Raw genomic sequence first — 26811 nt, 5'->3', positions numbered from 1 at the left:
TATTGCACCAATATTTACCATATGATATCGTCAGCTCTATTCTATTTCGGCATACTAATATATGGTTCTATGATTTTTTTTGTACCTGATAGAGAGATCAGTTTATGTGAAGAAAGACACCGAACCATTTGAAGTCCTATGTGACTCATTATGATGAATATTTGTACATATATTCAAAATTATATGCTTTTCGGGATGTTTCTGGGTCATAGTCAAAACGACTTGAGATACTAAACCATATATTACTTTTTCCAAGAACAAAGAGTCGCTTGCAAAATCAGCATCTTTAAAAACTTCATAAACTGACCCAAAGTCAGGTCTGAACCCAGCACTTTGGCTTTACAATGTAAATATTTTAGTTCCTCAGCAAGTAGAGGGTTATCTTCTGAAGTACATATAATTATTTTGCTAGCAGATGCTGTCAACAATTCCTACTCCTAGTACAGTTGTATTTTTGGTATTCATGTGACATTTCGGGTCTCAAAGGACTCTGGCGTGTAGAAGTATAGTCAAGTAGCTAGCTACCTAAATCTACCAAAAATAATATGTATGTGTGAAGTTTACTCATGAATTTAATTAGTCCGCTTGTTGCAAAAGAATATATTCACCAATTCATGGTTTATTCGAGCCCTTGCGGGGATCGAACCCGCGACCTTTGGATTAGAAGTCCACTGTGCTATCCACTGCACCAAAGGGCCGATAGAAAGTTACGTAGTTTCAAAATTTTTGAATAAAAATTTCTATATGCGGCCGCTTAGCTATCATGGTAGAAGAGCACTTCTTTCTATGCCAAATGGGAAACTTTTTTCTGTAATTCGGCGTTCAACCGGCATAAACACTTGGCTTAGTAGATAGCGCTGTGACCGTTTTGCTCTTCTCCAAGTAGTAAGTGTAGATCACACAAAACGGTGGTCATCACCTTTCGGGCCACTAGTATTGTCTTTGTCGTCTTCGAAGTATCGTCGACTTTCTACTATTCTTGGTCTCTGGTGAGCACCGCTGCATCCATGTTTCGTCTAAGGCTACTTGTTGTTCGGACAAACTCAAACTGGATATAACCCTCGTATTCTTTTGAGATGACTACTACCTCACCTATCTCGTGCATTTTTAAGCGGCGGTCTGCCCTCGAATAGGCATGAATTATGAAGTTGTATTACGACTAATTCGGTTGAAATATTGACTGTGGCCGTCTACGAGAATGAACTACACGTCAGTAAACTCTTGCTATAATGGCGCCATCGTGCTTGCAAAATCAGCATCTTTAAAAACTTCATAAACTGACCCAAAGTCAGGTCTGAACCCAGCACTTTGGCTTTACAATGTAAATATTTTAGTTCCTCAGCAAGTAGAGGGTTATCTTCTGAAGTACATATAATTATTTTGCTAGCAGATGCTGTCAACAATTCCTACTCCTAGTACAGTTGTATTTTTGGTATTCATGTGACATTTCGGGTCTCAAAGGACTCTGGCGTGTAGAAGTATAGTCAAGTAGCTAGCTACCTAAATCTACCAAAAATAATATGTATGTGTGAAGTTTACTCATGAATTTAATTAGTCCGCTTGTTGCAAAAGAATATATTCACCAATTCATGGTTTATTCGAGCCCTTGCGGGGATCGAACCCGCGACCTTTGGATTAGAAGTCCAATGTGCTATCCACTGCACCAAAGGGCCGATAGAAAGTTACGTAGTTTCAAAATTTTTGAATAAAAAAATGTGGTAAATTAAAAAGTCTGTTGTGTGATATTCAAAAAACAACTGATCATATTGCGAGTTTTGACTTCCAACGAACAGTTGTGTGTTGTTAACACAAGTGTTTTGAAATCTCTTCTTCATTAAATGGTTAAATATTAAATGGTCTTACGGTTGTTAATATCATAGCAACATAGTCCGACTACTTTTCAACTGTCAGCAGTCGTCATATATAATATTATAACTGATATGTTAAAGACACTGTGAAAACGTTAGAATTTGTAAAATTGTTGAACAAATACTATAAAAGATAATTGACCACACTTATTATGCAAAATTTTGATATTCGTGTTAATGTAGTTTTAAGAAAAAGAGAGTGTTACAAATTTTTAACAATTTCCGAAAGGTTAATGGGTATTACAGATATAATTTATATAAAATTTCAGCTCACCTAAGATGATAGAGTTTTTTGAAAATATAAATTATCATTTTTGATATTAACAACAAGTTTCTAAAAAACGAGTAATAGCTCACAAACGCGGCCTACACGGTTTATGTTATGGGACTACAGTAAAACCGAAGATCGTTTCGGTTTTTTAAATAACTAGAAAGATTATAATGATTTCTTCTATAGAGCAATGCTACATGAATACCAGGCAAAACACATCATACACATATATGTTCAAGATTCCGATATGTGCCTTAGATATAGATATGATTATTGCTTATGCGTGCTATAATATTATATATTAAGCTAGCTTTCATTAGTCTTTCTGACACAAATCATTTACTGTAGAACGTTTTGCGTTATCATTTATTATATATGGTTTACTGTATGACTGTACTTCGCCTATCTATGATGAACTCTTATAACCGTTTCGCATCGCAATATTAAATTTTAAGGATCGGAATTCTAGAAACAGGCGATAGTTTGACAGAATCTTTGTTTACTCTTCATCTTTTTTTATCCGGCCAAGTGACGTTTTTATAACACTAAACTATCCTAAAACCCTAAAAAACGCTAATAACCCTAAACATTATAATTTATGCTATTCTGCTCTCTAAGAGTCATTCATGTTACATAGTTTAGCGCAGGTCTTTAAGCAAAGAGGAAGAGAGAGAAAATCTCGTAGAAGTCGGAACAAATAGAATCAGACAGTAAGTCTAGAAAGATATAAGACATTCTTTGAAGAACATTAACTTCTTTTAATTTTATTTAAGGGGTTTCTAGAAAATTAAAAATTCAAAATTTTTTTTATTGATATCAGTGCAAAAGGATATATGTAACTCTTTGAATTATAGTTGAAATTGATGTAACACAATATATATATATGTATGTATGTAGGTAAATTTAAAGGCTATATCCTCAAATGGTTGGAAGATTCTTTAATTGAATATTCTCTATGGGTGGTAATTCCCACTCAATGGCATACATTAAAGATTTCTGGTGGAATAATCTGTAATGGCAACAGATTCGGTAGCAGTGCTTAAATTTGTTTATGTTTGTAGCTATTTGCTACCAATTTAAATTTCTATTGTCAGCACTATTCTTCGAGGTGTCACATTTGTTCAACAGTTACAAGTGTTTGTTTACCTTGCAACACCAGAAACTGAATCAACAAGTAGCGTTAAGCAAACACCTAGCAAATATGCACTTGTATGTGAGTTTATGTGTATATGGCTTTGTAGGCATAATATATGTATGTATATAAAAATCCATTAACAGCTCTAATAAATGCACCAAGCTACAATGCGAAGCCTACAAATATTGACTGCAAGTAATTGAAAACTTAAATATTTAAAAACGTATTTGGTCTTTCCTTCTCTTTAAAATAGTTACCAAAACCAAAAAAAAAAAAAAAGAATTTTAATATGTAAACTGATATTGCAAATAACCATATTTACCTATCATAATGGATAATATAATATGTAAGTATGTAATATATGGAGGCAAATATTTGTGCGGCAGTTATTTAAAGTAAAATTTTATATTGTCGGAGTTGCAACTGAGCTTAAGCACATAAGGGTGGATCGTACATTTGATGACAATTTGAATTTACCACTTCTGAATACAAAATTTCTATATGCGGCCGCTTAGCTATCATGGTAGAAGAGCACTTCTTTCTATGCCAAATGGGAAACTTTTTTCTGTAATTCGGCGTTCAACCGGCATAAACACTTGGCTTAGTAGATAGCGCTGTGACCGTTTTGCTCTTCTCCAAGTAGTAAGTGTAGATCACACAAAACGGTGGTCATCACCTTTCGGGCCACTAGTATTGTCTTTGTCGTCTTCGAAGTATCGTCGACTTTCTACTATTCTTGGTCTCTGGTGAGCACCGCTGCATCCATGTTTCGTCTAAGGCTACTTGTTGTTCGGACAAACTCAAACTGGATATAACCCTCGTATTCTTTTGAGATGACTACTACCTCACCTATCTCGTGCATTTTTAAGCGGCGGTCTGCCCTCGAATAGGCATGAATTATGAAGTTGTATTACGACTAATTCGGTTGAAATATTGACTGTGGCCGTCTACGAGAATGAACTACACGTCAGTAAACTCTTGCTATAATGGCGCCATCGTGCGGTGAGAATTAATATTTATTGGATTACCATCGTGATATGCGCCTATGCTTCGAGCAATTTATCAGTCTGAAGCTCATGCAGAATAATTTGAGGCGTCTCTAACTTACCATACTTTTTATTTAGAAGATTAGCTACGACATTAGTACAAGTACCTAGTTTCTGTTAGAAAATCTCTTACACTTATAACAAACTGAATGTTTTTTCAATTATTTCTATATCATTGTCCCTTTCTAACCTCATAAGCGTTGCTTTAGAAGCAGGGAAAGTATAATAGCTTTTAACTCCAAAAATTAGACTTCACAAAATTTTTTTTTCTTGCTGAACAGTGCAGCTTAAAGTCTGGGCTTTTAACGAAACCACCTTCCTTTTCGAACTCGACATATGCTTTAATGACAGCTATGATGTTTTGTTGTAAATATGCACCGATCTACAACCAGCTATAGAGGTTTGTTGTCTAACAGTAGTTTACGCACGAATTGAATGCAATAAAAAAATAATTTTGTTGCATGACTTTTGGTGGATTTTTGGAATTATTTTGTATGTGGCAGCAGCTGTAGGCAAGACAAGCAACAATATTTATTGCAACACACAATTCTACTGCATTTACATCTATTTACAAGAGTTATTTGTTGCATTTATGAAGTTTGTTGAGGAAATGCATTTTAATTAAATGTAATTTTGTGAAGACACGTACACGTCCGCATAAAAACAACACAAGCACAAATATCAAGCACGCTGGTGGCAAGTACAAACTCATATCGTACATTAAATAAATAAAGGAAGAAATTCAGATGAATTTCGTTAGAAAAAGTATTATCAAACAACAACAACAATGAATCAAACCTCAGAACGAAGTTGAAGTTTCACTGCCAACTTTTGATAGCAGCATTAGGAGTTGTTGTAAAGAGTTGTCTACACATTTTGAGAGAAGTGTAGTCACTATACAAATAGGTGTATACAAATATAAATGTACATATGTGTGAGTGTTCATATACAATAACACGCATAGAAAGTAAATAGAATGCACACGGAATGCATCCAAAAAGCCATTTTACAAATGCTTAGACACAAATGTAAACAGAATAAAAGATATCAAGAAAAGTAGCAAATACTTATACAGTTTGGCTTTGTTGTTGCTATTGATCACGTAAAGTAAATATAAATATTTTTAAATAAAATTTTTGTTTAAAAATTAGCTTTGCTTTAATTTGTGCTCTTTGAGTTACATTAAAATAATTAATTTTAGGGATTAAAGATTATTTGCTTTAATTTATTAGACAAAAAAAAAAAAAAATACAAGGAAAAGCTTTAGCTTCAGCTATAATAGCCTCTATATGTATAAAAAAATTTTTTATGCAAGAAATTAATTTTGATCGGTTAGTTTGTATGGCAGCTGTATGCAATAGTGGTACAATTTGTTTAGAGATTTTGACATTTTGTTGGACAATAGTCCATAGTAAAAAAGTTTTCCATATAAGAACTTGACTTTGATGGATCAGTTTGTATGGCAGTTATACTTGTTTGTATGCTTTAGTGCTCCGATATTGGCGTTTCCGACAAATTAGCAGCTTCTTGGGAGAAAAGGGTGTGTGCCAAATATCAGATCGATATCTCAGACAGCCAGTGATACAGATGGACATGGCTAAATCGACTTAGCACATCACGTTGTTTATTTATATATGGTATACACTTTATAGGGTCTCCGACGTTTCTTTGTTGGTATTATAAACTTCGTGGCAAGCTTAATATACCTTGGGTATACTCAGGGTCTAAATACATGCATATATTTTAATTAATGTGAACGACTTATCGAACTTAATTTTTACTCTCATTTTGCATCGTCATTTAATTTTTAATCCGGAAAGTTGCAAATTAGTGCTGTTCTGGATTTCGTTAGTTTTCTCACTAACCGAACAATATTTGCTCCACAATTTACAGTTACTTCGGCAGTTAGTAGCTGTAACTGAGTTTTGCTTGAGAAAAATGAGAAAAACCAAGACACGTTAAAAGAGATCGTGTAAAAGATTTTTAGAATTTAAACATCTATTGCGAGCGAATTGGAAAAGTTTGAAAATTTGAAATTGATTAAAATTCTTCTATAAGAATTTAACATCTCTGAAAACAACTATTGAAAACTTGAAATATTCATAGTATATGGAATGACTTAAGAGCAAATTTTAATGAAATTATATTAGTTTTGTCCAAGATTCTGGTATTGGGTTTTTGCAATCTATTTCTCTATCTTTCAGTGCGTGTTTGGTGACTCTTTGTTTTCAACGCAAAAATTGTGTTTGGCGACCTTTACCAAGGAAAAAAAGTTGAACCACAGGTTGACTAGAAATTGTGTGTTTCCTTTGCAATCACGGCTAGGAAGAAGTGTTTTGGAGTTTTGGGGAGTCTACTCTAACACAAACAGAAGTATTTGAGTGGCACAAAGGCCTCACTGAAGGCCGTTTATCCACAACCACCTCTGTTAATGACGATAACTCCGAAAACGTTAAGGAAACAGTGCTTGAAAATCTTAGTGTTGGCATCAGAGAGATAGCAGAAGATCTCAAGATCTCTTATGGTTCGACTCCATACATTTTGGTTAACGTTTTGGGTATTATCCAATGCTATACTCGTACAAAAAGACCTGAACTTTTTGCAAAAACTATATAGAGTAGAGGTCGCAAAATAGATGCTTGACAATGTAGCTGATGAGACTGCATTATTAATCGCATAATACTGGTGACGAGACGTGGTTTTATGAATATGACGTCCAAACTCTGCAACCATCTAGCGAATGGCGCTTCAAAAATGAACCGAAACCGAGAAAACTAAAGTTCGCTGAATTTACTTGCGGTGGCCCAGTCGAGTCATATAACAAGTGTACGGTAAATTGGATTAAGCCTTGGCAAGCTGTTGTCATACGCAGGCGATAATGAAGGTTTGTGTTAGCAGATGATATATAGCGGTAGGTTAGGTCTTGAAAGGTATTCATTTGACTCTTCGGAACATGCTGAATATGGTTGTCAGAGCTTTAGCAGAGACCCAAGAGGCAACACGAGTAGCATCCTCAATATATTTCCTTACTAATAATTCTTAAAGACATACATAGCTTTAAAATCAAGCTTCTCTATAATCCATTCATAAAAATCTGCTAATCATATTAAACTACATTTCTTGTACGAAATTGTAAACAAAGCAAAACAAAAACTATGAGCTTGAGGAACATTTAGCGAAAATTACAAGTACCGTATGCCCACAACACATATTGTAAGCGTTTGCATACTGACGTAAGAATCTTAAGAGATATATGAGCATATTCACACACACCTATAAGTACTCAACTGCTTCGAAGTGCATAGCCAGTCATTAAAATTTTTCACCAACACATAAAACGAATAATTCTTCCAAAAGTGTTGTATATGGACGAGTATGGATGTGCCACAATCACTGCTGCTGCTCGGTCATCTGCTCTCGCTCCAAGCACATATTGATAATTTTAGCACCTGAAAACAGTCTCGAATGCAGTAAAATCTGAGTGGCGCCTGCGGTTAGCATTAAATGCACCAGACCCATTTAGCAAAAGCCATGGACTTACCATCAGCAGGTACACCATGTGCATATGAATCTCAGTGCAACAGCCTAGCACATCTGAGAGCCAATTGAAGCGCATTCGAGTGCAAAGATTGCAACTTGCAAAGCAACGCCTCCAACGAGCGACAGCAAAACTCTTAAGTGTTTAGAATTCAAGCCCAAATTGTTAGTGAGGCATTATGAAAAGAAAAGGAAGACAGTATTTTTAGTTTACGTAGTAAAAGCTAGTAGTTAGTGCATAAAAGCTGTATATTTTTATGAACATATAAGTGTGTGTGTGTGTGGAAAAGGCTCAAAGCAACAAGCTTCTCTTGTGGACGAACTAAAGAGTTTAGTAGCTCGTAAAGCGGTCGCTTGATAGCAAGTAACGGTTATCTAGTGTTTGGTACTTTTTTTACATATTTACTATTATACGTAGTATATGCCTATATCCATACATATGTATGTCTGTAGTTGACATATATATTGGTATGTTCTAAAAAGCATTTTCGAAAAAGGAACTCAGTGCATAGAAATGGTTAATAATTTATTAGTTGTTTCTTTTTCACTGCCAACTGTCGGGTTGATTTAAGATTTGAGCAAAATAACGTGTCATTATCCTCCATATAACCTTTCGATGGGTTGTATCGTCTTTGATGCTCTTGAAAGTAGAAAGTAGTTCGTCTGAGTTCAACTTTCAAATATATTCATAGTAGAATCTCCTAAGAGATATTTCTGTTTTATATCCGTGAAATATGATTATGGAAACATGAATTCTAATATTTTTGTCCATACTTTGAACGATGACTGTGAGCATTTTGAAAGTTTATGAGTTATGACACTTATCAAGGGATAATCTTCAATTAATACGTATATAAAGCCGAAACGTAAATTTAATTAAATTTTGGGCAAATACTGTATCTATTAATAATGATATTATTTATTTAATAATTAAATTTTATTCTTTCAGGTAAGCTATCTCTTAATCAATGTACAATGGTCGTTATCAAAGTTAATAAAAAATTATAAATTACACTTAATATTCAATAAAATTGAATTGAAATTAAAAGATAATTTTGCACAACTTCATAAAGAAAGTCGAACATTATTGGACCAACTAACTTATTTCCCTCCAAAAATGTTTAATAGTATCCTTTCATAGGCATCCATTTAGACTTTTCTAGTAAATTTCTTAAGACTTATTTCACTATTTAAGTATTAAGAGTGACTTAAAAGAATACTATACCTAGATACATTTACATATATTCTTATACCGCTAAATCAACCAACAAGATGTCCAAAATACTTTGGTCCACATACTTTGGGGGATTCAAAATAAAATGATTATTTGAAAAGAACAGTAAAAAATTCAGTTATTCCATTTTTATATCCTGAATAGGGTATATGAAGTTTGTCACGAAGTTTGTAACACCCATAAGGAAACGTCCAGGGTCATATAAAGTAAATATAAATAATTGATCAGCGTGACAAGCTGAGACGATTTAGCCATTACCGTCTGTTTGTAGGTCTGTATGTTAGTTTTGAGATATCGATCTGAAATTTTGCACAAGTTGTTTTCATCCGAAGACTACTTATTTGTCAGAACAGCCGATATCGGACTACTAAAGCATGTAACAGCCATACAAATTGAACGATCCAAATCTGGTTTTTGTATGGAAAACTTTTTTATTTGACTTAATTCTCTTCACAAAATTCGGCATGGATTATTCTCTAAAGCAACAATATCACTATAGCATATAGCTGCCATATAATTTGACCGATCAAAATCAAGCTCTTGTAAGAAAACTTGAACCTTTGAAGGGTATTATAGTTCATCGTAAATACCATATTTTTTATTGGCGGACAAATCATATTGGCTTTAATTGAATTGATGGAAGGAGATCGAGATCATTGGCGTCATCATCGGGTGTACAAAAAATCTGTTCATTATAATTTACAGCGGTGAAATGTAGTTCGAACAATTTTATTGATAAGAAATAAGAAAGAAAGATACCGAAGTTTGGGAAAACAGCATATTTTTAAATTACGATTCGGTAGATTTTGAACTGCAAAATATTGAAACTGTAAATAGTGTAAGAGTGTTTTGACTCTTATTCCAAATTTTTTTAATGGAATGTTAGTGAGATTCAAAAACTTCTGCAAAATGTTTACCTCTTAGTCATGTGACAGGAGTGACATCTTAAATTGAAGCAGCAAAACTCCCAGCATGCACTGAAGTTTACTGTATTAAAAAATAATATCTCAAGCATCCGTCCATTGTGGAGCATAGGATCGTATGATTGAAGATTGTAATGGACTCGAAAAAATAAGGGTCTACATATAGAAGATAAATTTTTAAGAAATAAAAAAAAAACAATTTTTTGTTCTTTTATAAGAACTAATTTTTTTGTTTCCTGCTTATCATAGCGAAAAACGAGGTCTGGTTCTCACTTATTGAAGAAAGTAGAAATCAGGTGGTAGCGAAGTTTTTCCTCATTAGTTCCAGCTTACCTCTTTTCCAGTTGCAGCTACGAGAAATTTAAATTTTAAATTTATAATTTTTTTTTGTTTTTTTTGGGGCGTGGCGGTTTGAAAAGACAAGCAGTCTCGCACGAACTGTTTGCACAAATAAAACGAAACTGATTTTCCAAATGAAGAGTGTAAAAAAAATTCCAAAATGATTGTAGTTATTCCATAGCGGCAAAAAAACAATAACACCGGCAGCAATTGCTGCAATAACAGCAACACCAGCGTGTAAAGAGCGTAAAATTCTTGCATCTTGTGTACTTACACGGCTGCACTATTTAACGACGCGACGAGCAGACGTATAAAGAAAACGTAAATATTTTCGTTACGTGCCTATTTGTGGTCTCATATATTTGGCACTTGCCTACTAAGGGCAATATATCAGCTGCTAGCGTTGATGTTGGCTTTTTTGCTGTTGTTGTTGCTTGCTACTTGCTCCCCAAAGTCACACGCTGCTGCCGCCGTAGATAAAACGCACAGACGCAGCCGAGTTTCTAATTTGTTTTCACATATACACTTTTGTTGTTTTCTCACTCGTCTCAGCACGATGGCAGCGCTGCATGCTCAAGTGGCAAGGCCTTCCGGTCTTGTTTGCGCTGCATTGCCACAATAGAAGATTTCTTTAATTGTTGTGCTACCACATATGCTGTTGTTATTGTAGCTATTGTTTTCTTTTCAATTTGCTTTTGTTGTTGCTGCACTTGAATTTATGCCTTCGAGTGTCTGTTTCGCTTTGTGCGTGTGCTTGTTTGTATCTGTGTGTGTGTGTGATATGTGCAATTTACTTTTCCTTTTGCAGGCTGACTCAAGTGCAACGCCGAGGAGCCTGTGCGCGTGCACAAAATCGCTAAATCACTCATTTGGGTTTCATTTAAAATGTTTTGCTTTTCGAACCCGAAACCCCAGCGACGCAAAGTGGTTTATAGATTATGCATTTATCATTTCTATTATATTCATTAATTCATTCATTTTGATACCGTTGCAACACTCTGTGTTCATTGATCTCTGAATCGCTGAATATTCAATTAGCCCTTTTCGGAATATTTTTTTTCTTCGTCGTTGTTTGCTTGAGAGGTGTTGATTATGGAAAATTATGAGCGCTCGTAAAAGCGAAAGTATTTAAACCGCATTTTCCGTTACATTTTCTACTCTCACTGCGAGGGTGGTTTAATTGAGTTTTCCCATAAACAATAAAGATTCTTCGAACTGATTAAATATTTTACAGTTCCATTATATTTTAATTGCGTTTCTCATACTGACCCCTTTTGTCGAACTAATCAAGTTACTTGTAGTTTCTCCTCTCTGGTTGCGGTCGTAAATTTATTTAACCGTTGTGATTCAATAGCGTGATTTTTAATATTTGAATTGTATTATAACAGACGTCTTCTTAATATAAAATAATGTATTGAAACAGTTAAGTCTACAAAATAAATGCTGTAAACCAATTTTCCATAGTATATTATTGAAGTCCGTAAAAATGGTAAAAAATTTGACCTTACGTTAGAAGTAAGCCACAGTAAAATATATATTTCTCTAAGAGCGCACGATATTCTGAAGCTTCCGATGATTACCGCTTCATTGTTGCTGTATTTCCCTTTCGTGAGCATTCGCTGGGGTCAGGCCTGATTAATACGGGGGATGCGGAAGCAATTCCAATCCATATTTCCAAAAAATATTTCCACCGTGTGTGCCTTATTTTTCTGGAACATCACTCTCTTTTTTTATTTTTGTTTCTGTGATTTCCTCCTTAAATGTTTCAATAACACATAATATTTGTTGTCGATGAGAATTAATTTATAGGCATTTCAAAACAGAAACGCCTTTACCTCGTTGGTTGACAGATGGATATTTGCGTTCCTTGGAGTTGATTTATTGCGTACCATTCACTTGGAGTTATATGCTATAGCAGATTCAGTTCTAATAGTTCCTTACTTAGACGTACTTTTCAGGCTATCTGTTAATTCATTCAAAATATGCCGTACGAAAGAAGCTCAGCTATTCCATTAATGGAAATGGCATACCATTACCAGAAGTTCACAAACGAGCAATATAAATATATTAAAATTGCGCTTGTAGTTCGATCAAATGTTTAGTTCAGCTACTCATATTACCTTGTTTGTACTGCTCGTCTCCTAAACGCACGCGCATTTTACAAAAAAAATTTGCTTATAAATTAACTCGGAACTCTGGCAATTCGCTCCGGTGAATACTCTTCGTAGGACGATTAACACTTATGCTTATAAAACCGGAGGTGAGGTCTGCTACGACCGCAAATCTACTGAAAGATCTCCATTGGCCTCGACTATTCTAGCTATTGCATGATCCAGAAGACATAATGTTAAGAAGTAACAGCTCCCGGCGGATAGAAGTCAGTCAAGAAATCTAGGCGAAAGAAATTTTCTAAAACGACTAAATAGAATACATTCCTCTGAACTTCTAAAAAAGTGAAATACAAAAAGCATTAATTTTAGCTTTGTAAAATCGGAATAATTACAAATCAAGTGATGATAAGATCCATCCATCTTATTCAACCATCCGATAACGTCGGTCATATTATGCTAATTCTTAGTGAGAGATTTATATTACAGTGCGCAAGAAGCATCCTAATGTTTTAGCGATTCATTTTGGGAGAAAAGGATCTTGCGTTCACGTTTAGCGAGCGCTCGCTGAGCTACTGTGAGACTTATCTGTTCAAGAGTTTTCCGTTACGGGACAAAATTAAAGGTTTAATAACTGTTAATTACTCGACGTTACTCATCCTTGAGAACTCGGGCAGTCCATTCATATGAGTGTTACTTAGAAGTAGTTAAAAAACACTAAAAATGAAGGGAAGTAGTCCATAACTGGGTGATAAAGAGAGTAAAGAGTTGGCACAATGGATAGGGTTGAAGAGTTTATTAAGAGTGGTGTTAGTAGGGTCGTATTTCCAGAGAATTACCTTTATCCGTTTGTTACCTTTGTTGTCGCTTGTGAATGCAGACGACATTATCTTTATAATTTCGACGAACCAGCGTCAAATATATGTGGAAATAGTCTAAAGATAGATAGTATCACTAGAATTCTAAACACAAGAAAATAAAGAGTTTTCAAAGAGAACATGGCTCCGAAAATATACCAATCCCTGTTTTAAGACCATAGCTGCTACACGATCATCTTTTTTATACCCTGAATAAGCTATATACATTGAATAGGCTATATTAAGTTTGCCACGAAGTGTGTAACACCTAGAAGGATACGTCCGCGATTCTATAAAAATATATATATCATTTTCTCTATAAAATATTTATATATATATATATATGATCAGCATGTCGAGCTAAGTCGATTTAGTTATGTTTGTCTGTCTGCCTGTCTGTTTGTCAGTGTACATATACATATATAACCGAATTAGTCCCTCAGTTTTTGAGATATCGATAGGAAATCGATCAGCACACTTCCTTTTCTCCACAAAAAGCCGCTCATTTGTCGGAACCGCCCTTAATATACAACTCGCATAAATTTTCTTTCGATAATTGAAGTGACAAATATTTTTTTCACATTAAAATACATACTTACAAGCATTGAAGTAAAATAGAATAAATCAATATTTTCAATCACTAGTGTAATCTTACTAGTTCACGCAAAGCAATCAATACAATACGCCTCGTTTATCCTCGTTAAGGTGACTTTTGCCAATATTATTATCCCCATTACACACATAAATACTCGTATACATGTACAGAAGTAAGTATGTGTGTTGCACGCCCACAGACAAGCACCGCAGTGCAGTAAATCACACATAATCAAAATATCTGTATCAAAGAATGTCGGACAACACAATTCAACACCTCCACATAATGTTGCACGAATGTTTATTATATACCCCGAAACATATAAATAAATCAATTCGGACCAACACAAGCCAAACTAACCGAGTAAAACGTAAAGAAAGACATAAAACAAAACGCAAAGGAGCAATCAGACAAAACTCGCACACAAAAACATATATACAAAGAGTGGTTTTACACACATACACATATATTCAAGCAAGCAAGAAAGCCGCACAAAAAAAAAATTAAGACCAAAGTTGGGTTGAGGATATCGAAAATTAAAGCATCATTTGCACTAAAAGTGACGGCCGCTTCGGCTACCGTGCAACGCATACACGAAAGTAGCGGGCAACACATGTACACACTTATATAATTATATATACAGTTATACATACATATCTACAAACATAGCGTAAAACTCTTGGACAGCCGACAAAGGTGAACGGCTGAAATGGGTGAGCTGGTTGCATGTGTCCATGTGGCAAGTTGCTGCTGTTACGCGCGCCACCGTCGAAAAACCGAAACCGAAAAATCACCACCTTCAATTTATCGCCAACATCAAATCACTGCCAAAGGCTTATTACCAACGCGCCAACAACACGTCAGCACAAAATGCAACAACATAATCAGTCGCTGAGTGAGTTGTGGCAATAGTGGCGGCCCAGCTCGCCGGGTTAGTTCGTTTCGTCGATTCATTTGTCGGTTTGTTGCCTGTCTGATTGCTGCCAGTGGCATAAACAGCAGTTGAAATTCCATAGCAAATGTGCTCCTTTTATTGTGGTGCGCGCTGCGGATGACTGGAGGTGCGGCGTGGAGTAGGGGTGCTGCGCTATTTTTGTGTATAAATATTGCGAATTCAATTTAATTTTGAAAATTTTGGTGAATTTGGGAATTTGGGTTTTCTTAAATTAAGGAAGTGCTTCGAAATGGCAGGGAAGCGTTAATCTGAAATACTTTTCTCGAAACAGCGGCAAATATGGCTAAAAAAGTGAAAATCTTTTTTAGGGGAATCTCTCAATTAACAAAACTAACGTTGTTTTTTCCATTGAACTGAAAATTATTCGCTTATCACAAGAAAACAAATGGTGAAAAGTGGACAATTTGAAACGGCATTTTCGATATTGCAATCCGCAGGCTCTGAAGGAAATAACTTAATATTCTGCTGGGAATATAGGTTTTGATAGAGTTGTAGTCGTTTTAGTATATTTGTAGTGTCTTCCCTGAAGATTGGCCGTCAAAATTATTTCCCTTAATCTTCCTTCTGATATCACTTTATCTAAAATATAGTTCAACGATCATATATCTTCCGTTTTGATAGTATTCTGCTGGTATACCTGGATTTACCTAATTCTCAAAAACTATTGGACCTCAGAGGTAGTAACAGAGAGTAGTGAAACAGTTTTGAAAACTCCTCTCAATAATTATGGTAAGCTTCCGACTCGCAGTAAAGTATAGGTCCGGAGGAAAGCTCTCTGTGGCTTAAGACCTCTCCACACTACCTTCGGCGGAACATTTTTAGAACATCATATTAGTGTCCACAACTTCGCGAACTCTTTCAGCGCTTCATTTGTCATTTTACAGGCAGGTTATGACATTAACAGTTGGGCCTGACGGCACTGTTCGTATTTAAGTAACTCTCAGTGTTTGAGACTATTGATAGAATTTTCGAAACTTCAAAGAATCTAGGCGGCTGGTTCCATCTATTGTAATTGGTAGATTAATTATTCAATCATTAAGGCTTTGTAGATCTGGGGTCTATGATAGTAATATGTGAGAAAGACAATTCCTTCGAATTACTATTCTCTACTCTGCTCGGTTTCTTAAAAAAGTAAGTTGGTGGGAAGTTATAGTTGTAAAATTGTACGCCGTGTAAAAAGCTGAACTTGTTTGAAGGCCGTGCGGCTTAGAGGCATACAAGCGAAGTCCAAGAGCGCCAAAAACCTCATATAGTAAGTAAGACGACTTCATTTTTGCTGAATCTGATAAAAGCAAAGTGGGAATGGCGCGCTAAGAAGACCAATGGTCGGTGAAAATGGACGCCCATATAAATTCTGAAATACTTACACTCACTTAAAAATATGTGCTAGTAAGGAGAACTGTGTGCTCCAACTCGTTTGCAGTCGAGTTCATTTGTATCTAACAACACTGTTGGCTTGCCATGCCACATTAGCTTGAGTTACACAGGTGAGCTATTGTCGCAAAAGCGCTGACATAGCATGATTGTACTTGCACACACACATACATTAACATATACATGTACATGTGAACGCTCACTCGTTAGTATATATTTTTTGGTGTGATGTTGCGAACTCCCGTTTTTCAGCTTGAGTAGCTCCATGTAGCCGTTAGCACCGCTGTGGCATAGCTAAGTAAGCGAGGAGTCCACGCTTGCCACACGCTGCGCCTAGCGTTCTCTGCTCCATTTGTCTTTTGTTGCAGAACTATCAGCTAAATAAATCATCATCATCAGCAGCAGCAACTCAGGTGACCTGTCTGTCAGCCGCAGTGCAAGGAAGCCTGCTAACGAACCAGCCAGGTGCTGTTGTGGCTTTCATAGTTGAAAAGAACCGAAACACAACAGAAAGTGATAAAAAGCAACGGCGGCAATTTTTGGTCAAAACATATTTGTCTTGTTGTCGCTACGAGCGGAGGAAGTGTTGCATCTAATTGTTTTGGCCCAAAGGCATCTAGCGGCTTATTGAGTGACCCTGTAGGAAATTGAGAAAAAAGTTCTGAAGCTGTAGAGTTTAGAGTAGAAGGCTCTTTCGTGCTTTTATTTTTTAAAGAAGTTGAGATGAGTTCCCTGAATATTTGCTCAGATGGCTTTTTGTTGCTGTAAAAATATGAGATTAAATTTTTTCAGATATTGGTACGTGAATGTCTAGGTAACAAGAATGAACAGAGAACAATATGTAAGCCTGGGATTGAGTAATTCCTATTGCAACCCATGGTATTTTGCTCTGATTATATTCGATGGTATTTTCATTTAGCTGATAGAGTTCGTTGGTTACTAGGGATAATTTCTCTGTTACTTTTTTCTAATGAATATTTCTAACACTTGTGAAATTTTTTCGGAGAATTCGGCTTCATTACACTATCTTATGGTATCAGTATACCAGTATTAAGAGATTTATTCAAATCGCATCCAAGTGTTTTGTATAAATTTTGTTTTAAAGATAGGACCACTTATTGTAAATCTCTAAAAATTTTTTAGACTATTGCGCTCGTGAGAATTTCTGACGAGTTATGTAAGTACAAATCTAGGTAGATTTATTCAGATATATTGACCCAGTTACATTGAGAGGTCCGAAGCAATTACATGCTGGAACCGAGTTCCTTGAGAATGTCTATTTATATTGAATTCATACGGAAAGTAATTGTATTAAGAGTTTAGGATTGGTTACTTATTACTGAACTTTTAATCAGGGTGAGTGAGCTGACCTTGTCTAAAAATATCAAATATAAAGGTCCAGTAAAAAGTAGGAGGGACTCGATGATTTAGCACAGACAGCAATAGGTAGTAATCATTTGGTACCAGCTGCGCACTGTAAAGTGGCTATATAAAAACCTCTCAACCAAACTGCCGGAACTTCTGGCTAGTCATTATCAATGTGTGTGGTCTAGGGTGGTCCAGAAGGAGAAAAATCCTCTTCTATTGCTCAAAGCTGGTTGCTTCTGGGCCATTGCTTTCCGCAGACGGCCCAATTGTTGACAGTACAGGTTCGAATTCAGAGTTTGGCCGTAGTGGAGCAACTCATAGTATATTGTTTCCTGACTGTCCGTTTGCGCCAGCTCACCGCGATTCGACCACGATCGTTATCGCTTGACGATGTCGTTACTGACTCACTTTTCATCAGCAGTAGTATTCGCTGATGGGAATTCGATCCGATGTTTTTACGTTAACTCTTGTGGTACCAATACATCCAAATGGGTTTTTGTACAATGCTTAGGTCCTGGACAATCGAAACAGTGCTTACATGACGGTCAGATTTTATCGATATTTTCGACAAATAGTCTTCCAGAGGGTGACATAAGCAAAATTGACTGTCAAAGTATCAGGACCATAAGACTATTCACATTTTCAGTTGCCTGGCCTTCGTTTTCTCGTTCATTGAAAACAACCCTAAAATATGGCATATTTTCATTTTGCTAATGTCCATCTTTGATGCGGGCTCAAACAGTACCGAGTCAAGCAATCACAAAACTGTCTGAGAGGTTTTATAGTAAATAATCCATTATTTATAATGCCATTCAACGTAATATGAACAGAAGGAAGAAGAACAGTTTGTTACTAATCTAAATCCAATATTTATTGCTCTCTAGTAAGATTTAAGTCCAGAAGTTAGCGTTAGATAATTATTAGCCTCCTTCATGATGAAGAGAACGCCTTAATGATAGCATCGGAAATTCTGGTGCATACACAGGATCCTAGTCGAGCAAGTTGAACTATTTTTATACCAAAAATATTTCTAGCTCAAACCTCCTCTTGCTGAATAGAAGTAACTTCTTGAGCCACCTTTTATTACGAGAAAATCCATTTGTTTCTTTTAATTTTATGACACACTGTGCCGTGCTTCGCTTCAAGTATCCCATAGCACATTTGTTCGCATAAAAGAATATTTATGTAATGAGCTCCTGCTGTGCTTTGTGTCCAACACACACGCACACACACACACGCACCCGCACAACCAAAATCCATCACACGGAACAGCGCCTTGCCGCATGCTTTCATAAAATTTCAATCATTAATGCGGTCATTACTGCGAAAGAACAACTGGACGGTTAGTTAGACCACTGCTGCGTAGCTTCTCGTTGCATAGCTATGCAAATGTAGCTGCCTACTGGCACATGCTACATACATACGTATATATGTGTAGCAAGCGAGTCTACAAATCATAATACCGGTGACTAGTTAGCAACACAGTTCCAAGCACACATCAATCTCACCGAAGCGCTGGTTTGCTAGCTGCCACCGCTACTGTTGTTATGCTGTTGCCACCTTGTCGTGCGTTGTGGCGTTGTTGCATGGCAAGTTGTGCGTCTAAAATGCCTAACGCGCTATATTGTGCACCACAACGGCACAGCATGCCGGAGTTTGAGCACTTTTAATGAGCTGGAAAAATTGTGATGGAACTTTCAGCACCAAATATTGCCGCCAATGATATGCCGTTGTTGTTGCTGTTGCGGTGGCGTTGGCTGCTGCGTCTGTGGTTGACCTGAGTGTTTACCATTTTTCAGCGAACTCTTGCAGCCTTTTACACATTCACGCGCTTTGTAGGCAGTCGCTTGCTCGGGGCATTTTCATTTGCTCGCATCCTTTTGAGGCAAGTAGTGTACATATTTAACGCGCTGCATTTGGCCGATTGATGAGTGAATTGTTACCGCGAGCACTATTTGTTGAGGAATTTTAAATTTCAATTACCACCTGGAGTCGAGTTGTTGCATGTTGCTCATCGTAAGCTGCACGCATGCAATTTTTCCAATTTACAACTTGCTTGTGGCATGCCGCACAGCATTAACGCGCTTTATGTTTCAAAAATACGAGTTGCGCGTGGCGTATTTTCGCTTTGGCATTTTACCGTTATTCGTTGCTGTTTACATTTTACGCGCATTTTTGTGGCATTTATAGCAATTCTTTTTTTATTTTTTATTTAATCATCAACAAAGCAAATAGCAACGCTTCATTTGCGGCTATAACCACGTTCAATGCTGCTGCTTTGAGCAGCTGGTCACCACAACATACTTCACATTTCACAGCTCATTATAGTGAAGCATCGACGTGGTATTCACCAGCAGGCGTCGTTTAAAGCCAAATAATACGCTGTATATTAAATTAGTTCATTAAATATTTGCCCTAGCATGTAATTATTTCTTTCTGGCGCATCTCCTGTCATTAACACATGTTATATACATATGTGTCCGATCAATATTTTTCGTGCTTAATCATAACCTCACTTTTTATGCAAATTTATTTGTATTTAATTTATTTTTGTAAACACATGCGTTTTCACATCATTTGGATCCACTCTTCGCTGCTTTTTTTACGTCCGCCTCCTCCTCTTCCACCTCCTTTTCATTCTTCTCCTCCGCCTGTTTACATTAATTTCCATCATTTCAATCACTCCGCTTGGCATTTAATCACGTTAATTACTTTTGATTTACCTGTAAATTATATTTAATTGCCCGTTTCAAGGTCAGCTGCTGCACGCTGTTTACTGCTTTTACATTTAATCTGCGCAATTTGTTGCATAATTATAGGCTATGTGCCGTAAGCCGGCGTATCATATGCGCGAGCACGCTCGAATTCACGTCTACCGTTTCTTGCGCGAGCACGCTTGCCGTCATATTATCACAACAAAGCGTTATTTCGTCATTATCTGGCTGATTAAAATTCGTAATCAGTTGGCTTTTGAAGAGTTAACTTTGCTTGCGGCTTTGTTTTTAAAAACGGAAGCTAATTCGGAAATACGTTTTTTAGACATCAATCACAGCTTAGCATGTGTTGCTTGAATTAAAATTGAATTAAATGAGCGGAAAAATTTAAAGTTATATATGTATTATCTGTAAGAGCGTGTATATAATTATAGAAATAATTAATGACAATCATTTATTTTTGATATTTTGTTAGTAGGTTAGTGATGTCATTTATTTGATATTGGCTCTAAACACTGAATCCGTTTCAATCGAAAAACATTACGTTGAAATCATTGAAATCGTATTGAAGATAAAATTTTCCATGAAGTTGAAATCACTTGCCGACATGATAAAAGACATTCCTTGGCTATTCTTTCCGTATCGATATCGATAAAACAGTTAACTTATGGTAAAGCAGTTTATCGACGGTGTCAATCATCGTGCGGAAATTTTCGATGGAAAATACTTTTCGTATCAAATTCGATTTCGATGCGAAATGAATGATAAGACCCATTAACTTCTGGACCTTTAGAAAAATTTTAATATTTTTTTCGAAATACTCTTTGCACTTCCTAAAATCCATTTAAATTAATAATTAAAATTTCAAAAAGTACTCTTAAGAAAAGGCTATTCAGAATCATCAAAGGTATATTACTTTGAAAATTTTATGCCGCAATCAGTAAAGTTAAAAAATGGTCCATGAAAGTATATAATATTTTACCTGACGAGGATACTTTTATTTAAATTTTTGAAATTGGAGTGATCTCGACTACATCCTGTCGAAAAGTTGAAGTACTTGGGTCTCATCCTTCATAGAAAGCTATCATGGAAGCCCAATGTTGAGGAGAAGGTGGGGAAGTCATTGATTGCTTTTTTATATTGTTGCAAGGAGCTATTAGGAAGTCGGTGGATCTCTCAAAAGTTTTTTCAAGGGGAATGTTAGAGAAGGAGAATTCTCAATCAACTCTTGTTTCAGACTGCCAGACCACTGTATTGTCTCTTAAGCAGAAGTGGCAGCCATCAAGGTAGGAGCGGATTTTTTTCGGGAGGTATGCATCCACTCTGTTAGCAGAGTTGCTATATAGGCCATAAGCTCGCTAACAGTGAGCTCAAAGCTAGTCAAGGAGTGCATGTTCTCATTAGCAGTATATCCATAATAAACTTGACTGGGTGCCTTGTTCATCAGGATGGAAACAAACAGGTATTCCCCTGTTTCGTGTATTCGGACTTTGGATCTGTGGGACAAAGGTCCAATGAACAACCAGCTCTTAGCAAGGTTCACTTCACCGAAATGGTAGGTGTCCTGACTAGACACTGTTCTGCTTGAAGTATTGGTTACGGAAACTCGACCCAAATTATACCGAACTAGCAGCAAGTAACAAATCTACTTACTGGTTGAACCTCAAATATCCCTTGCCTAATCGTCAAGAAAAGTGTTGCTATAGCTTGCGGCAGAAGATCTTATTAATCATATAATATTTTTCGAAATGCCGTAGCCTAATGTCAAAAATATTAATAATAATTATTATTTGTGGTTCGAACAGATCCAAGCTCCTGATTTCTGTAGTTTTAAATAATATACCATTCCCTGGCTATAGAAAAAAATTTTCTGTCTGCAAGAGACCAAAAAAATTATACTGGCTTCTTTAAAGATTCGGTTAAAACAATCAAGCTTTAATCAAGAGTTTAGAAAGTTAGATTGCATATACAATACTAACAGTATACAGTACGTCATACAGATATGGTCCAATTCTATCCAGTTGTGGTATATTATTTACAATTTTTATGATTGGGTTAGGCTTTTAGGTATATTTGAGCTGTTAATTGGGAGAAATCATAATTGTTAATATATTTTTCTGGCTACCATCGGTATTTAGTATATTTTTACACGATTATTCATTGAACTTTACACATATCTCAGATAAACACACAATTTCTTAATTAAAATCACAAGTTTAATGAAGATATATTTAAGATTTCTGTTTTACGAATAATCAGACCTAATTTGGGTCAATATTTTTAATCATAATTTCTCCGATGAAATTGTTGCAAGAAGCAACGTGGCACACCTATTTAGTGTCATATTTTCTCCACTTTGTTACATACTCAATTTACTTACGTAAATTATAAGGGGTGTTCTAAAGTATAAAAAGCATTTTTAAGGAAGATTTTCTAAATGTCAAGTTTTGCTTTGATATCAGCTATATTAGATCTGCTAGATCTTGGAGAGTAGCTAATCTAGCAAACAACTAATATAAAGGTGCCATACAAACTGATCGCTCAAAATCAAGTCTTTGTATGAAAAGTTTTTTAATTCGACAAGAAGTCTTCACAAAATTTGGGATCGATTATTGTTCAAGACAGCGCTTCAAACTCAGAACATATTGATTAGAACGGACTTCTTAAACATATAGCTGCCATACCAACGAAACGAACAAAATCAAGATAATGATCTTGTTAATACCTTTATACCTGCTTCTATGAAGGGCATTAGGTATAGCTTCGGTGCAGTCAAAGTTAACATTTTACCTTGTTTATTATGTATGGGATCGAATTTTTGACTACAGTAGTATCGATTTTGGGCTTTGGCTTTTAGGTCCCCGTAAAATACCTGAACTTTAAGCAGTCTTCATTCGGTTCCAAACTCTACATGTAATACCATTATTCGTGGCTGGAAAGCTGGATTAAAAAATTCCATTGTTTTGACTTTTTATATACCACCCTAATGTTCATATGTCTGTAAACTCATACTAACAACTAAAGTAATGGTTTCTTAGAAAAAGATATCATATTAATTAAAAATATATGTATGTCTGTACACATGTAGGCCTGTGCCAATCTCCGTCTGTCATCAGAAACAACTTGATTTTGTGGAAAGCAGAGTTCCAAATATGAAAACCAAAAAGTGAAAGGTTGAAAAGTGAGTAACAATGAAACCGAAACCAATTGTAAATTAACAAAATCAAGTAATTTTGATTAAAATGTACTGATAAAAGATCTTTAAGCTGAAGAAATTAAAGCGCCTCTACACAAACAAATAAACGTTTACGAGAAAACACAAACAAACAATGAAGGGAGGTAAAAAATGAATGTGCAAGAGAGTTCGAATGAAAAATGGGCCATATTAGTTTCGACCTGCGCAGCGCGCACTTACCGAATGCTGTTGATGTAAACATAAAGAGATTAAATTAAAATTCCATTACTTGCAGCAACAAAGCAAAATATATTCATACATACTTACAAATATGGTATATTTTCATATTTTCGTAACGCCAGGAGGATGTTGGCTCCATTCGAGTTGGTGAGTCTTGAGCGAAACTCAATTTCATGCTTTGTGAAATAAACAAACACACATATTTACGAGCATATATATACATGAGTGTATGTATGCTTTTATGTAAGTCAGCAAACAAAAAAGGGCAGCAAATTACTGCAAAAACAGCTACGAGGGGGATACGCCACAAATATGTCAGAAAAACCGTTAAAGAAAAAGAAATGTGTGCGTGTGTATATGCAGGCAGGGGACAAACCTTAGCTAGTTATTAATATTTATAAATAAGGATTATAAATAAAACATAATTCACTTCAAGTGCGCACAGGCAGACGGACGGACGGACAGATAGGTCGCCACAAATATGCGCCAACAATTATACAAACAAGTTTTGCAGTCGGAAATATCGGCGAACATATTGAAATATGTTATGTACGTGAAAAACTGAAAAATAAAATTGAAAAAAAAAAAATTACAAATACAAACAAATCGCTTTGAACACCCACACAAGTGGCAAGAGGCAGTATTTTAAATCTACACCTCAAGTCGATAGGCAACGCAGAGTACAAACATCTTCGAAGCAGTACTACACAGAGCGACCTACAAAGAAATAGCACGAACACAACGACAACAACAACAACACTGTAGTGTTTAATATCGACCGCAGCGAACACAAACTGTAATGTCAGAAGCAATAAATCAGCAGACTAAATATGTCCCTTAGTCGGCCGGACAGACGGCGTTGGAAAAGAGAAAAACACACGCGTGCACACATACATACATACATATTCACATATACCTATATATGTACACATATTTCTAAAGGAGTTGGGTTTACGTGAATAGCGTTTGCGGTGACTAGGTCACTTCTGTCGTATGAAGGCAGATAATTCATTAAGTTTTGTACTTATGTCGGTGGGTATGCCCCACATGAACTTTGTGCGAAAGCTTCGATTCGGTTGACCGCAGCAAAATCCTCATTGAAACAGGGAAAAATTATATGGTCAGATATCTCTACTTTCCCCTAATGCGAAGGTACTTGAGAAGTCTTTACTTTCGATTTTTAATCACAACATTGGAGTAGTTAATCCTGTATGAAAAGTTACTACTACTACTAGTACTCTACTGCACTTGCTTTAATGCTACAGTAAGACATTTAATTACTTTAATTTTCAGTAGTGTTAAATATCAGTACTTTTTTGAGAACACACTCGAAGGCTTTTCAAAATTAAAGATGTGATTTTGAAAACTCTAATTTCCTAATTTTCTCAATCTCGATACTTTTATTTCTTAAACAGGCGACGAAAATCTGGGGTTGAATTTATGACGAAACAATTACATCGTCGAGCTTTCTATATTTCCTAATCCACTACTTTACAAAAATCTCAGTAAAAGCTGAAGTACTTGAAAGGACTACAGGCCTGCTGGAACATCGCATGCCGGTTAAAAGCAGGCTGTCTGTTGTTGTTAACTGAATATCAGATCCATAACGGAGCGTGCTGACAAAGAGAATTGCTACAGTACTTGTGGGCAGTTTTCATAGACATTATTCCACCAAACCCTTGCTTGAAACAGGACTGCTACTCAGGAACAACAAAAAGTATAGCTCGATGTTGTTGTCATGTTTCTAATTGATGCCATTTGAGTGCGATCCCCATTTATTGTTACTGAAGAGTTCATTTTGGGTCTCAGCTTAAACCAATGACATTTGCATTCAGTCTCAATACTACGTATCTCCTTTCCATAAGATCGCAACCCATTTTAACACATTGTTGTGTGGAATATAGCGGTTTTAAGTTAGATAAACTACTAAGAAAATCATTCGAGATACTAGAGATTAGACTTTGTAAAAATCAGGTTTTTTTCTTTTGATTCACAGACAGTGCTTTAGGTGGGTTGCGGTGTTTAGATTAACTTCCACTTTATTGAAATATGGGTGGTTTTCGTCAATAACCTTTGAATATGACTTCACATATAGAGAAGATTCTGAAGACGCAAATACTTGCTCTTTTTTGGAATGACACTAAACATGTTCATTATACGATGATATTTTTGGTTTAAGGTTCAAAAAATTTCTGAATTTCCGGTTAACTGCAGGCCTGATGAATTCGCATCGAAGCAGGTCCGATGAAATACTCGAAATAATTTCGGAATACCAATGTGAAAATGTAGTATGCTCTTGGATTAAGCTAATTAAATTTCTTTCAGAGAAGTTCCAGTTCAGTTAATCAGCTTTCTTTTTGAACACGGATGGACATGTGGGTGTTTCAGAGACTGCATGTTTGGTCGCATGTGTATATAAGTATAATTAAGGATCAATGTCTCTTTGGAATTAAGTTTTTCGTAAATCCAACTTCATCTTTTTTCTATATGGATAGAGATGATGAAAAAATATAGCATCAGAGTGAGATAGTCAAACAGTGTCAAAATGTGTTCACAAATGAAGAGAGAAAAGACTTGACGTACAATATATAATATAGGAAATTTACCGTTGACATATGCTTGGCCGAGTTTCTTCTTCTAATTGTGTATGTAATTGTGTTACTTGAGAAAAGCTGAGTCCTACCGGATTCAAAGCCATAACTCACAAAATCTCTCTCATAAGAATAAATTAAAGGTGAATTCAACGAAGTAATTATTTATTTTTCCGCTTCACTAGTATTTCCAAAGCGATATACCCCTCTTCAGTAACAAAAACGAAGACTCCAATAAATATTAGCTAACGAAAGTAGCGTGTGAGTATGCGAAGTAGAGCTGCGAGTGTATTAAAAAGGCATTATAAATTGCTGTATAACAACACAGTAAGTTGGCTCCGCCGATTCGCCAACTTCGTTAGTCAGTCAACCTTGGCATTTCCTTTAACGACAGAATATTTAACGGTGAATTTCTGCCCGTTTCACCGAAAAGTCAACAGTAAATATTTTAACTAAAACGAAGAAGAATGTGTACACTCTT

General features: G+C 35.9%; 2 non-coding genes across 2 annotated transcripts; both read right to left on the bottom strand.

The window, feature by feature from the left end:
• Positions 1-625: 625 nt before the first annotated feature.
• Positions 626-698, bottom strand: TRNAR-UCU (transfer RNA arginine (anticodon UCU)). Its single transcript has one exon. It is a non-coding gene; the product is annotated as a tRNA-Arg (tRNA).
• A 902-nt stretch (positions 699-1600) lies between these two features.
• On the bottom strand, positions 1601-1673 carry TRNAR-UCU (transfer RNA arginine (anticodon UCU)). Its single transcript has one exon. It is a non-coding gene; the product is annotated as a tRNA-Arg (tRNA).
• Between the last annotated feature and the right edge of the window lie 25138 nt (positions 1674-26811).

Source organism: Bactrocera oleae, chromosome 5, assembly GCF_042242935.1.
Source record: "Bactrocera oleae isolate idBacOlea1 chromosome 5, idBacOlea1, whole genome shotgun sequence".
NCBI classification, from domain to species: Eukaryota; Metazoa; Arthropoda; class Insecta; order Diptera; family Tephritidae; genus Bactrocera; species Bactrocera oleae.
This window is presented reverse-complemented; position numbering and strand designations above follow the sequence as displayed.